Source organism: Micropterus salmoides, unplaced genomic scaffold (genome assembly GCF_014851395.1).
Source record: "Micropterus salmoides isolate LMB-PRFRI ecotype aquatic unplaced genomic scaffold, ASM1485139v1 Ms_hic_scaffold_2, whole genome shotgun sequence".
Taxonomy (NCBI): Eukaryota; Metazoa; Chordata; class Actinopteri; order Centrarchiformes; family Centrarchidae; genus Micropterus; species Micropterus salmoides.
In genome coordinates this window covers 5,551,952-5,565,133 of record NW_024041150.1, presented here as the reverse complement: position 1 = coordinate 5,565,133, position 13,182 = coordinate 5,551,952, and the positions used below count along the sequence as shown (strand labels likewise).

At 39.8% G+C, this 13,182-nt stretch overlaps 1 pseudogene; it reads left to right on the top strand.

Annotated features, from left to right (window-relative positions):
* Positions 1 to 10,204: 10,204 nt before the first annotated feature.
* Positions 10,205 to 13,182, top strand: part of LOC119912176 — a 56,364-nt pseudogene continuing 53,386 nt past the window's right edge.

Genomic DNA, 13,182 nt, shown 5'->3' with positions numbered 1-13,182 from the left:
AGGATAGAGGCACTGTGTACATTTAACCAGTGCCGCTGAATAAGCTGCTTTGTAGTTGGCCGTTAATTTTCTCCGTTAAGTACGTTTTATTTTAAGCCAGTCTGTCGCTAGCCAAAATTAGCATCCAAGTATCAAAAATGCCAGACTCTAGGCTTAAAAACGTTAGTCCACAAACCAGCGGGTGACGTCACGGTGGCTATGTTCACTTCTTTATTAATACCGGCTATGTGAGGGGCGCTGGCCGAGTCAGCAACAGTGGCACTACTACTTTTACTTATAGGATCAGAGTACTTGAACCACCTCTGACTGCAAAGCTAGTTTCTGTGTGATGACTTCCTGAACAGCATCAAAAGTACTGGTGGTAATATCATCATCATCGTCAGGGTCGCTTATGGTTTGAAACAGTCAGTGAAGATCCTGCAGGAGTAGACTGGTTCAAACAGGACGCCCCCCCCCCCCCTAGTTAACACACCATCAGTAATGAGCAGGAAGCTGCAGCAGGTCAGCACAGTCCCCCTCGTGTCTGTTCTGGGCTGCAGACTCTTTGTATTCAAATCACAGCAGCTTTTTGTCTGCGAGATGAATGAGGGACGAGTCTTCGCTCGCACTTCACTGAGCTCTTTGTCCGTCATCACAGACACTAAATCACAGCCGGCGGGGCCGAGAGGGACAGTAACCATCAAACACGCCAGCGTGAGAAGATGGAAGTCACTCATTGTTGTGTCCGTTATACAACCTCAGCTTCACGCTGTCACGTTTTAGTAAACTACACTGAGACTGTCATCAGCTGAACCAACATAACATTATTAGTGAAGGTAAAGAGTGCATGTGCAGGATAACAAGGAACACTTGTTTGGTTGGGAATTCATGCTCATATATATTGTAAAACTCACAAAACAGACTGAAATATAATGTTTGATGTAGTTGTTTGCGTAGTAGGATGGACTATCAGGGGGAAAAACTGAAGAGAACTGAGAGTGGTAATTTACCAAGATAAATTACATTTCAAGAATAAAGTCATAATATGATGAAAATAAAGAATCAAACAGAAATCAAAGATAATTAAGATTTACTTACCGTAGTAAAGCAAATGTAATCTAATTGACCCATTTTAATCACAGCATGTGACATTTCTCCAGTACAACATTTCTCTTGAAATTACAACTTTTGGAAAACTCAAACTCATGAAACTGTATATTTGCATTGTAACAAGAAAAAGTCTCATTCTTTCATATCACATGGAAATGACCAAAACCTCAAATATTATGAAAGAAAATTGCTTCTATTGTATCTAAGATCATTAAAAAGAACATCCCACTAGATCTGAGTTGGATTTATGAGTGCAAGAGTTATAGCTGTTGATTGGAAGACAATTAATCATATAAACGAGACAAATTATGGCTGCAAACATTTAAAACATTATTATTAAGTTTAGAACATGTCTAATTCCATATATACACCCACTCATGTAACTTGGCCTCAGATTAATATGCAGATTTATAGTATTATCCTGTCCTGACTAAATAAATGTAAATGTTAACACTATTATTGGGTTCTCTCTGGGAGTAGGCTGTTACTTAAACCAATCCACTATATTTAATACGTATATATACACGTTTATAAGTTAGGGTTAAGATATAAGTGCAATTTATGTACAGACAGAAAAAGTACCCATATGTTGTGTTATGTTCAATCATGAGCCATTATTAATGCAATCCAGGAATAGTTTCCTCTTGACTTAATTCATGCAGCATTTGTTCTCTCTGTGCATTAATGTAATAAAATAAACTTTTTCTTCTAACATTATAGCTTTAAAAAAATCTAAATATTAAAGTTTAATTCTGGAAATATTTAAATATTTACAAATGCCTTTATTCTGTAGTAAAATGTGACGAGTTTAATCATTATTGTGTTAGAAATGTTGTTTCAACATTGAAAGCAGTAAAACTGCCTGGATGAGGATAAAATCAATTATTTAGCATTCTCATGTGGTGCAAAGAAGAAAGAATGAAAAATCTTTGTGTTGTGTTATTTCTCACTGTTTAAATTAGAAAAAGAAAATTCTTAAACAGAGAAAAGTAGAAAAATTGTTGTTAAGTTGTTCCTTCATCTTGTGCATCTCCATGGTGATAAAATATCCCATAAACGCCCTTTTAGTGCTACTTCAAAATAAAAGCATGACGCATTTTCCCACATGAACTTTTATCTTATGTGGAGAAAAACCCTTCTCTCTGCTTTCACACTGACGTTTTCCTTCGCCGTGGTGACGTCCCACTTATCACAGTTGACCATGTGCTGTGACCTCTGACCTTTGACCTCCTTACTGCTGCGTGCGTTGAAGGTCGCTCTGCTCGTTCTGATCCTCTCTGGACACAAACAGTCCCTTGCATGGAAAACAGAAACTTTAGGAGTTCATGAGTCCAATTAATTATGAAAGATTTGTGACAAACAAAGTGCTTTATGATAAAAATTCAGACCTTGAAAGCATGTGCGAAGAGGATGGTGATGAGTTAGTTGCCTGTTTAATCCATTTTTACACTCCTGTTGACACCCTGACAATGGGCCGAGCGGCAGAAGAAGAAATGAACCGGTGATTAAATATGTATCTGACACATTGAAATAGCAGCTTACTGCTCACCAAACTAACTTGTAGAAGACAGAGAAAGATAAAGGGTTGGATAATCGTGGCTTTAGACCAAATGCATGAGCGCAGAATAAAGCAGCACATGATCCTACAGAGCAGCTGACTATGAAACAGTCTCATTATATTTATTTTTATAAGCTGGTATCCTCGTCCTGGATGCTCGAGAGTTTTTACCAAAGTCTCATTAGGATCAGAGTCGAGTAAAGCTGAAGACCAGCTGAAACCTACAAAGACAAAGTGACATAAAGACTGTTTCCACCAACCTGCACAGATATTTCAGTCTCTAACGGTCAAGAAGCTGCAGAAACCTGAACCTCTGCTCAGGAACCACCGGAGCTCTGCAGGTGGACGACAAGTAAATCAAGCAAGAACGCCAACCGTCACGGGTTCGTAGAACAAAACAAACATGGACGCCAACCAACAACTTGTTTACACTCAGCAACGTTTGTGCTGGAAAGTCCAAAAAAAAGGAGGAAACAGGTGAGATCCTGGATGGCGGGACTACAGAGCCCACAGAGGACGACCAAACGGCCGGCAGCGACTGAAGACTCCAGATTAGAGTCTTTACACATTTTATGATAGTATATATATATGTACAGACTTCATCATCAGCCCAACGGTCCTAATGACTTAATGTGCTTACAAAATTCCAGGAATTTGGAAATGCATAAAATGTACATCTCCAGGATTCCTTCCCATCATGACTTCCAGCTCTTGTTGAAGCCAGGATCCATCTGATGAGGTCAAAGCTCTCCGTTAGTAATCACAGACCTGCTTTGGGCGATGTGGGGTTCAGCTAATCTAGATATTTTACCAGCTGGACTCTGGATCATGACCATGAACTTTCCTTAACCAAGTTGTTTTAGTTGCCTAAACTTTAACAAATCTTAGAGCTGGCAGACCAGAACACAGTCGTAGGTTCTGACAATCTTCTGATTGACGGACGAACCATTTTGTCTTTTAGTTCGAAGGACCTGTCATGCCACCCTGAATGATGTTGGTGTGAGATTCCTCAGAAGCCACCGTCAGACAGATGTGTTCAGGTGAAGGTGTTTTCGGAGCGGAGCAATGACCTCTGCGACGTTTCTGTTGACTTTACCAGATAACCGTCTGTGTACTCAAACCTGCCCCCACCGTGTGAAGCTCCACAAACACCCACAGCGATAAACGTCATCAGATCGGCTGTGCTGTCTCTGCCAGGCTGCAGTGGAACTTCTCACCAGGGGGTTAAAACGGGCTGGACCTTTTCCACGGCTGGAAAATGCTTCCAAAATAGCCTGCTCAGATATGAGAGCTGCTGCTGTGCCACCCATTTCAAAAACAAGATCATGTGATGTTACGGGAGGTTAATGGAGCCACTTTATTCGGCACAGGTTACGTCCAAACATGCTCACATGCTCGTGAAGTATTAGTTCCATACTTTTACTGCATGTTCTCTGTACAGACAGATCCTTTCATGCGACCGTCTGACAGGCACAAGACGTTCCTCCTTTCCTCCAGTGCTTTCTGTCTACAAACCTTTTAGTTAAGTTCACCTTATTTGGAAAATGCAGGTCGTCGTGTTTATTGTTGGTCCTTCGCACCAAAGTAACGGCATCAAAAGATGTAGATCAACTTTGACCAAACAATGACTTAGGAGTTAGTTGCGATAACCACAGAGACTGAGGTCATGCTTACTGTTTATTATCTTTAAAACACTATTTATATCCAAACAACCACATTCAGAACATCATAACATTGAAATATTGATAAAAACAGTGAATATTCATCATCATTCCTTTGCAGGACCACAACTTGAGAGCTTCCCACCCTGGATGTCTATGAGGCGAGAGAAAGCTGGTGATATTTATAGTAACAAACTGGCGGATTTTTGGACTGGAGACGGCAAAAATAATAAGAAAGCAATACAGCTGATCTCAGGGGGAGATTAGCTTTGGTTTGAGAGGCTTGACATGAGGATGCGCGTTGTGATTAGAGATAACTGGATACTTATAACTGCAGCCATGTAAAGTGCTCACACAGTCATTTATGCTCATTTAGATGCTTAGTGTTTGATGTGCATAAAAGTGGTTGGTTTGAGTTTCTAGCTGAGCCTCCTAGCTTCACAGAGGTGTGTAGCATGGATAGGGTGATGCAATACTAGTTTCAGACTGGACAGGAATTTGCCATTTGCATTTTCCTCGTAATTGGCGTGCTAACATTGAATATGTGAGAAGGTACCTGTTATTTTGGACTCCATGTAGTATCTCTGTCCTTGAACCAAAGCATTTCAACTCAGAGGAGTCTGCAACGGGACACGGCATCTAATTGATAATCCGTAATGTAATCTATGGATGGTTTGTGGAGGGCAACAATAGGTGGACAACATCCAACCTGAAAGTGGTGAAAAGCTCCTTTCAGATGTTCATAATTTGTGTATCTTTCCAAAACAGAGAAACTGACAGAGCTAAACAGTCCGACCTGAACCATCCAGTCCAACAAAACAAGAGAAACGTTCCTCTGCTAGAAATGAAACTAATAAGCCCTCAGTTGGCTCTGTACAGCCCTGTTTAGCTCCATTTGGCCCCGTTCGGTCCAGTTCAGCCCTGCTTTAATAGAAACCAAGCTGAGGAGTTTCCACCAGAGGAATGTTTGAGGGCTGAGCTGTGGTTCATATCCGTTCTCCACCCAAAAACCCAGTTCAGCTCCATCAGACACTCTGCGTCTCATGTTTTCACCTCCTTCTGAAACTGTTATCTCTGGTGGATGTTGTGTTTTTATAGCAGCCAGTGGTGGAATGTATCGAAGCACATTTACTCACGTACTTGTACTTCTCTTGAGCATTTTTCATTTACTTTACAACATCTCAGAGGGAAATAATGTACTACGTTTGTTGCTATGAACAGTTTTCCATAACTCTTAACACAGTTAGCTGAACATCCATCTGTCCAGGCTTTATATTCAACACATTTCGTGTTGCTATGACACAAAACACACACAGTAAACACAAATTTAAAATGCTTGAACTTCTTTTAGACTCAACTAAGCTCAACTTACTGCCAAATTTACAAAGGCTTTCACACTGTATGTCAGAACAGATAACATCATGTTCTAAACATAACTTATAAGCTAAAGTCAAAGTGAACAGCTTTTCATATTGTGACTATTTTATTCCATTGCTACAAACAAAACAGCTAATTGGAGTTATGCAAATAGATCAATCACAGCTAAACACACTCAGGTGTTTCCTAGATGGGAATTAGCTTTCAGTTGCATAACCATACGGTATAAAAGAGGACCTCTTTGGGCTGATTTTGGGTGGAAAAGGAACAACATAGAGCCACACAAAGAAAGTAAGGAAAATGCCTGCACAAGGGAGAGAAAGACGAGTGCAAGGGAGAGGAATACCTGGACGAGGACAAGAAAGAGAGTATGTTGCTCAAAGAAGGGCCAGAGCTGTGACTGTACTATAAACCGGAAGTACAGTAGGACACACCGTAGGTAAACAGCAAAGCATTTACACTCACCGTGTCTGATTACTTTCAGAGAGTCACGAAGTTGGAGGCCAATCAAGTCCCACGTTACAGTAAACGAAATACATTCATTCATCTTTTGTATTGAATTTTTGCAGCAAAGGAAACAAAATGCATGCATTTACTAGACCCAACAGAACAAAAATGTGGAGAGACTGCAGAGCAAAGCATAATCTATGATCAGTACAATATAGTGTCTGTTGTTTAAGTGGCAGAACTGACACATATAAAATAATGCAGTTTCTGTAATACCACCTGATAATAGTGTTTTTATGACAATGTGCTATAAATGTTCCTGTTGGAAGAGAACGTGTGTTAGTGTTTTGGAAGAATGATTTGATTTGGGGACATGTCTGCTGTGTTTTGGTAGATATAGTGTACTGTGTCAGTGTATTATTGTATTTTGAAAATTAGTGTTGGAGTTTACTTTACAATGTGTGATTTTGAGCATGAAGTTAACTGCCAGTTGTGTGTTGTAGGTCTGTTGGTGCGTTAAGAGTTTAGGAAAATTGTTAAAGGTATTCAAAGGATCGTCATAGCAACAGTAAAACACTGTAAGATTTTTGCACACATGAGGACTTTTGTTTCTGTTTCGTTTTAAATTAAACTTCCCAACAGTTTATACAAAAACAGCTGAAACGATTTGTCGCCAATTGATTAGTCCAGGGGTTTTAAAGTCCAAGACCGTGGACCTCCCATCAGGCAAAGCTTAGAAAACTATAAATATAATAATAATTAATTAATAAAAATATTAAAAATAAAAAAGTTAAGGTGTGTTTGTGTGCAAAAATAATTAATTAATAAAAATATAAAAAATAAGTAATTAAAACAGTAAAGGTGTGTGTTTGTGTGTAAAAAAAAAAAAAGAAAAAAAAAGAAAAAAAATTAATTAATAAAAATATTAAAAATAAAGTAATTAAACAGTAAAAGTGTGTGCGTGTGTAAAAATAATTAATTAATGAATTAATTAATAAAAAGTAAAAATAAAGTAATTAAAACAGTAAAGGTGTGTGTTTGTGTGTAAAAATAATTAATTAATAAAATATTAAAAATAAAGTAATTAAAACAGTAAAGGTGTGTGTTTGTGTGTAAAAATAATTAATTAATAAAAATATTAAAAATAAAGTAATTAAAACAGTAAAAGTGTGTGTTTGTGTGTAAAAATAATTAATTAATAAAAATATTAAAAATAAAGTAATTAAAACAGTAAAAGTGTGTGCGTGTGTAAAGAAAAAAAAGGTATTTGTTTAAAAATTATTAATTAATAAAAATATTGAAAATAAAGTAATTAAAACAGTAAAGGGGTGTGTTTGTGTGTAAAAATAATTAATTAATTAATTAATAAAAATATAAAAAATAAAGTAATAAAAACAGTAAAGGGGTGTGTTTGTGTGTATAAAAAAAAAAAGAAAAAATATTAATTAATAAAAATATTGAAAATAAAGTAATTAAAACAGTAAAAGTGTGTGTGCGTGTGTAAAGAAAAAAAAAAGGTATATATTTTTAAAAATAAAACAGCGTGTGTGTGTGTTGTCTGTCTTTAACCAAATCACGCACATTTTGACGATTCCGTGTGATCTACTTTTGACAACTGCTGTATTGTAATGAGTAATGTAATATATTTTTTTCACTTCCATTCACTGAGCCTCCAAAGAAACTGTGTGGAGCCCCGGTAAGGAGGCCCGCCCCCCACTTTGAGAACCACTGGATTAGTCGGTTGATTCACTGAGTCATTTTTCATGTAAAAACATTTCATGGTCGCAGCTTCCTAAATGTGAAGATTTGCTAACGTTTCTAAGTGTAATTATTGTTGGCGCCGCTCTCACAAAGACAAACCGACAAGCCGACAACTGACAACTCGCTGTTTTCCTCAGAACCTTGCAACTACCACCGGCACAGGGCCCGCTGCATCTGTTCCTGAAGAAGCCAGCGAATCGTGGCGTTTCCTCGGCTCTGTGAGTCTGAGAGAGCAGTTTGTTGTGTTGGAGTAACGCTAGGAAATAAAGTCTTGCTAGCAGCACCTCTACGTGCACAACAAACCCCTCATCTCATGCAACAACTCGCCTCTCACGAGATTAAGAGCGAGAATTCGACAGTTGCCCCAAAGTGTTTATGTGTTTGCAGCAGCTGATAAAGTGTCAATGAGTCATAACAAAACATGTTAATGACTAATTAAGCTAATGATTTGTTATATACATTATAAGTCCTCTATCTGTCCTCCTGCAGTATGTGTTGCGGCAGGCTGCGGTGAGCGCCGCCACGTATCGATCCTGACATGTTCTAATGTGATCAATGCCCCGATCAATACTGTCACACACAAACACACACAGCACATCTTCAGCTCTGCTGCTCGCTGCACAGTCAGCTCACAGCTTTAACTCCTGAGTGACTCCATTTGATTATCCAGTGATTTCCTAATAATTACTTCATTATAATGTTAATTAATTGATGATATTCCAGTGACCTCTTCATAAAATCATTATAATCTTAAACTAAAAGACGCCTTAATCATTTCTTTATCTACACACAATGTAAACTAAAGCCCTGAGAAATTACTGGTGCCTCAAGTTTATCTTAAACATTGCCGGCCGGAGTACTTTTACTCGTAACGGAGTATTTTTCAGGACAGAATACAGGACGTTCCCGTGTTTTCCCCAGATGTTCCAGATCTGTTTCATCTCTGTGTGACCAGCGTCAGGTGCAGGACCCGGTTAGCCTAGCTGAGCACAAAGACCGGAAGCAGGGGGAAACTATTAGCCTCAAGGGCGTCACTTTGTGGTGAAAAGTGGTGGGGACATGTGGTGAGCTCAGATTAGGGCTGTGAAGAGACACTTGGATCGCGAGACATCACGATTAAGTTTCACGAGAATGAGACTAAAATATCCTTAAACAGCGTTTCAAAGTTATCCTCAATGTGGAGATATATGAGCGGGGAGGGGGGTCTGTGTTTCTTAAACACCTTTTTCTCGAAAGTCTAAACTCAAATCCACAACTTCTCACCCAATTCCCCAAACGTCCTGTTTTCAGGTCATAATGAAACCATTCAATCTTGCTGAAAAACCAAACTTTGCCCTCAGACACTCGGACACACGAGGCCTCAAAAACACACACACTACAACACAGTCTGAGATAAATTCAAAACAATACTACAAAAACTGGTTATTAGTGATGTTGCTTGTGGTTCTCCCCCTCAAATAACCTTTTCACACGATGAACACAAAAGAAATAACAAATGTAAGCATGTGCACACTTGTTATTCCTCAGTGTGCTGTGCAGTAGTACTTGTTCTGGGACACCCCTGAGATTCTTGTTCTCCTCCTCCTCCTCCTCCTCCTCCTCCTCCTCCTCCTCCTCTGGTGTCCTACACCTCTTCCTTCAGATCTCTCTGGATCCGAAATGATCCGATATGACATGTGAGTACTTTAGTTTTAAAAGTTAAAATAACTAAAAACTGTTACTAGTAACTTATGGGATATTTACTATTAACTAAAAATTGAAGTACTAGTAAATCTAATCAATAGTAAGTAATGAAAATGTGATATCTGAACTGCAGAGCCTCATGGACTTCAAGGGAATGACAAATTAGTTTAGTAACTAAAAATCTTTACTAGTAACTTTTAAATAGCGACTACTAGGCTAAGTTTTGGGGAATAAATGTTAAAACGGCTTCACATGAAAAACAAAGCAACAAACTGAATATTATTATTACATTGATTCATTTAGCTTTTATCCAAAGCGACTTACAATTGCTATACACGTCAGAGGTCTCACGCCTCTGGAGCAACTAGGGGTCAAGTGTCTTGCTCAGGGACACTATGGTGAATGTCTCACAGTGGGAATCGAACCCACGACTTCCACACCAAAGGCAAGCATCTTATCTATGCACCATCACCACCCAATTATTGAACATAAAACTTTTTCAGATTCAGATGTGACCCCCACTCTAACCACTGATTACAGTTGCATTTATGTAGTAATTAGTTACGTAACTAAATGACATGTAGGTCGTCACTCCTCCCCTGCACAGTGCTGCAGGTAGTAACTCCTCCCCCCTCCGCGCTGCCGCTTTAAACACAACAAACGGCCGCCTCTCCGGAGCTGCAGACGAGCTGGCTCCAGGTCAGCCGGGGTTCGCGCTTCTCCTCCGGCGTGCAGGTCACAGGTGAGCCGCTCTCTAACCTCCATGTTGCTGTTCGTCCGTCTGTGTTTGATGGTGGGTTTGAACGCAGCAGCCGTTACTCTCATTCACCCGGCGTTAGCTAATACTACGCACCGGTTACACGCAGGCTCCGTAGCGGACGACGCGCTAACGTGCCGTAAGTAACATCCACACGGACTCTGTTTTTGTGATCTTAGATTAACCAGAAGAGACATTATTCGGCAAAACAGACCTGTGGTGCTGTTTTTTCCCCTCATTGTTCTCCGTGAAGTTTGCTGGAAGTGATGTAATGTAGCCCCGGTGCGTAGTACGGGGTGGTGTGGAGCGAGCGCCGCGCCGGACTCCATTTAAAAACCAGCCTTTTTTAAATGCTGCGTTGCTGTTTATATAGCAGGAGAAACTTTGGCCCGCTGTGGTCTGGTTAGATTTGCTTAGTTAACACGCCAGCTATAATGTAGTTTTAATGAAAACTCAACTCCTGCCATTTGCTCCTGGTGTTTTTAAATCACTGTTTTGGAAGACATGGGAGTTAACATTACGGGAAAAACGGGGGGGAAACTTGCTGTGAGGTAAATTTAACTTCTGCCGATTTAAAGAGCAGTCCGTGTGGATTTCAAAAAGTAATTTACTAATATCATTCGGCGAGACTTTATCTTCATATAAGCGAAGAAGCTTTAAAGTGTTTCATTTTGAGAACGGAGTTTGGTGTGGCGGTAGAATGAGAACGTTTACGGGGCAAAGATGCGGTGGAATCTGCTTTTGCTTAACTAATTATGTTAGAATAAATGGGTAAATCAGCAGTACATCATCTAACTCTTAACATATATACAGTAAACAGTTTGGCTTTGATGAAATGACTTGTTGAGCTCATTTCCCACAAGGCATTCCTGTGTGCAGACTGAAGGCTCCCGTGGTTGAGACTGGTTACTAATAATTGTTGGTTCTAGTGTTTCACCATGAATCATCATGGTATAAGTCAGAGTTTGAGAGATGGGGTTTTGAAACAGAGTACAACAAGCTGTGGGCCTGCTCGTCCTGCAGCTGGAGCAGTAATGGACCCCTGGTTCAGGAATGAATGAATTAATGATGCATCACTTCTTGGGGAAGTTTTTTTTGGTGTAAGATTGTGCAGAAATGAAGAGTTTTGCATTGTGTAGGGTGACTGCGAGCAGCCGCTGAGCTCTCAGTTAAAGGGACATTATTCAGCAGTATTCATGGGAAAATAATGTGCTGAAAGAACAGGAGGAGGAGCTCCTCCCAGTCTGCATGATTTACTGTTTATTCACTCACTGATGGAGGCTGCTGTGTGGAATGTGGGAGGGTGGAAATTAGAACAATACGTTCACAACGGGGCGACGTGATGGAGGAGACGCAACACAAAGTCTCTTTCACAGACTGCTGTTTTTAAAGTTGTTTTTTTTTTTTTTTTTAATTAGTGAGAATTCAGTGAAAATCTGAGAGTGAGATCTTTAAAGAGTTTACAGTGATGACAAGACTCAGGGAAGTCCGCACATCCGGCTGGTCGCCAGGAAATAGTGCCAACATGTAAGACCTCCTAGTCCGTCTTCGTACATTTGTGTTTTAATCAAACAAACGAGATGCAGCTAATCGGCGAGCTTCAGATGAGCTGGCAGGCAGCTTTGTCATCTTTGGACAGAGCCAGGCTAGCTCTTTCCCCCTGATTCCAGTCTCTATGCGAAACTATGAGGAACCACACCAGAGATTTCTTTGCATGGACCGACGGCGAGGTGGGAGTAACACGGGAGTACAAAGGTCATCATGGACGGATACGCCATGACTGATCCAATCAGGAAGCCAAACAGGAAACCTCTGTATTAGCGCTGCAGCTGACGATTATTTTCATAGTCGATTATTCTAATCGATAACTTGTTCGGTCTGTAAAATGTCCTCAAATGGAGAAAAATGTCAATCAGTGTTTCCCAAAGCCTGAGGTGACGTCCTTTTTAAATGTCTTGTTTTGTCCACAACCCAAAGATATTCAGTTTACTGTCACAGAGGAGCAAAGAAACCAGAAAATATTCACATTTGAGAAGCTGGAATCAGAGAATTTACTGATTTAATCGTTGAATCCCTAATCCCAGGTGGGACCATGCCGTCATAATAAATCCTAAAAAACATGTCGTGGAGTTTCACCTCACACTTTGCCTTAAAGTCCTTGAAAGGTCCTTGAATTTGCTGCCCAGGTTGAGTTGAAAGAAACCTCCTGAGATGTAATGAACCCGTGCTGGATCATTTCAGACAGCTGTGTTCAGGGTCTGGTTACCGCTGGACAAAATGGTCAAAGATGTTATCACAATAAAAAAGTTTCATATCTTTTGATATCGATAATTATCACGATAAGTATCAAATCGTTATTGCTTTCGAGTTTAAAGGCTGACTTTTGTTCCTGAGAAGAAACGCGATGGTCAGTTGTGGTTTAAACTCTTCTTTATGGTCAACAGTTGATGCCAAACAGTGGAGAACTTGACAGGAACATTCAAAACAATTATGATAAAAACAAATATGCGCGAGTAAAATTAAGTGAAAGCTTTTTACCAAGTATGGCTGGAAGCGAACGTGACATCACTACTGGCTCCATGTTCGTTCCAAAAGATGGTTCAGTTACAGAAGGTCAACAAATCATGCTAACATGTTAGAAATGCAAGAAGACTAACGACAACAAACTAATTTCACCACCTCAAGCTGAAGCACCTGGCTGAGTGTGAGGAGAGCTCAGCAGCTGTCGTGAGTTCAGAACCAAACATTTTACTGTTTTGTGAAATCGTCAAGAACATCAGCCTCAGAAATATCGTGCAATTATTTCATCATCGTTTAGTTTTAAACCACTGTAAACTGCATGAAAACAT